Genomic DNA, 2,500 nt, shown 5'->3' with positions numbered 1-2,500 from the left:
GGGTGCCGAAGCGAACTCTCCCAGCACAGCGCACGCGCCAACACATCCGCACAGCTGCGATACAAACCACCAGCGAGAACCGCTGGGGCGACCGAGCAGCAGACGGCGTCGCGGCGCCGAGCGCCGGGCGGCGGCGCATCCTCAACGCACACAGTCCTCAATCGGACCAGCACACTGAAGATGTCCACCGCGCTTCGCACCGGGCCCGCGAGGACCTACTTTGGCCGCACGGCGCCGCGCGCAGGGTGCGCCGGCGCGCAGCTGCGACGCCTGCCGCGTCCGTCGGCCGGCGCGCCTGCCACTGGCCGCCCCCACCAGCCGGCTGTAGCGCGTGCGCCCACGCACCGCGCGGCCAGCACGCCGGGAGGCGCCCCCTCACCGGCCGGGGACGGTCCCACCCAGCCACCGCCGCGTATCGCTTCACACCCAGATGCCGTTCAGTTTCGTCGGCATGGTGGGTATCGCTGGAACAACCGGTTAGTACCTCAACCTATCGTCGCCATCACCGATTCACCCCTAGCGAGAACAACCGCACCACAACAGGTTACCATTTGTTCATTTGCGTAACTTCACCAGAAAACGCAGGCGTCCATCGCCATTTGCAACTTCAACGATTATTGCATGCCTGTGTCAGGTGTCACGCCACACTACGTCTGCCCACATACACGCAACAAAATGTGCACGCCTAGACAATACGTGGAAGGTGGCCCCCGTACGTATGCGATGTCCATTGCTCGAACGACTGTCAACCGGCCTCTGTAGCATGTCGCAGATATGGAACGCGGTGCACCATGCCATCACGGTGTGTGAGGAGAGACGACTAGGTCCGAATACATCAACAGACAGCTCATGCTGATCGCCATCCACGGCGTCCGTTCCTCCCACACGTCTCTATGGCGTACCACACTGCAATCCAGCTCTCATAGGGAGACGACACGTAGCTGCGTGCACAATATTTGCACTGTATGGTCCGCCGTTTTTGGGCGCAGTCGTTGTGCGGTCACACATGTGCCACGATGTATCATTCAGTACATAAGGACGAATGTGCAGTACAGATTGTGGTTCACGCGTACGACATCAGCGGACAGTTGACACAGGCCGCACCACAACGTAGCCTGAGTACGTCGCATGCGAAGGGCATTGAACATGCAAACTTCTCACCAACCAGCTTGCGAAGGCAGGGGGCAAGGTGGGGACGTGGGGAGGGGCGGCATGTACGTCCTGCTGCCATCCACATTACAGTGTACAGCAGGAGCATGTGGAAAGTGAGCAAGACTTGCAAGGTGTTTAACATGAAGCGATACACAGGGGTGCGGGCAGTGCGAGTAGCGAACTATATTGCGAGGGTTGCGGGTGGGCAACACTACAGTAATTGAACGAGTCGTATAACAATTACAGAGCAGGTTTAGGCGACAACGTGGGTTACGTTAAGGCGACAACATGGGTTAGGTTAAGGCACAACATGGGTTAGGTTAAGGCACAACATGGGTTAGGTTAAGGCACAACATGGGTTAGGTTAAGGCACAACATGGGTTAGGTTAAGGCACAACATGGGTTAGGTTAAGGCACAACATGGGTTAGGTTAAGGCACAACATGGGTTAGGTTGAGGCACAACATGGGTTAGGTTAAGGCACAACATGGGTTAGGTTGAGGCACAACATGGGTTAGGTTGAGGCACAACATGGGTTAGGTTGAGGCACAACATGGGTTAGGTTAAGGTACAACATGGGTTAGGTTAAGGTACAACATGGGTTAGGTTAAGGTACAACATGGGTTAGGTTAAGGTACAACATGGGTTAGGTTAAGGTACAACATGGGTTAGGTTAAGGTACAACATAGGTTAGGTTAAGGTACAACATAGGTTAGGTTAAGGTACAACATAGGTTAGGTTAAGGTACAACATAGGTTAGGTTAAGGTACAACATAGGTTAGGTTAAGGTACAACATAGGTTAGGTTAAGGTACAACATAGGTTAGGTTAAGGTACAACATAGGTTAGGTTAGGTTAGGTTAGGTTACACGTTGTTGTACGGAAAGGTGTAGGGGGGGGGGGGGGCGGGGGCGGCAGGTTCGTTGATAGTGATTATAGTAAGTGAATGCTTGTGACATGATCAGATTTGTCACGTCAGGATGCACCTTTGGCTTATTAGAGGCGGCGCTCCAATTCTATGCTTGTGTGAGACCTGTGTCTTTGACTCATGTCATTGTTTGTGCGCTGTGACAGGAGGTACTATTGTGATGTTGGGTGCACCGTTGTATAGGACATGTGTGGGTGTTGGTGCCTGGTCTGCGCAATGGTGGATGTCGAAAGGCTGGGATATTGTATTTTCCGCACGGACCTCCTGGTCTGGTTGTGATAGTGTGGATTGTGTAATGTGGCGGAGAAGATGCACTGGATGTTGTTCCATGCTGGTGCTTACATATTGTATGTGCGCCTGTTAGAAGCAGAGAGTGGTGCGTGATCAGAGTGTCTGGCTGACGTGTGGTTCCCATTTTGGGC

Source organism: Schistocerca piceifrons, unplaced genomic scaffold, assembly GCF_021461385.2.
Source record: "Schistocerca piceifrons isolate TAMUIC-IGC-003096 unplaced genomic scaffold, iqSchPice1.1 HiC_scaffold_85, whole genome shotgun sequence".
NCBI classification, from domain to species: domain Eukaryota; kingdom Metazoa; phylum Arthropoda; class Insecta; order Orthoptera; family Acrididae; genus Schistocerca; species Schistocerca piceifrons.
Note: the sequence above shows the minus strand (reverse complement) of the source record.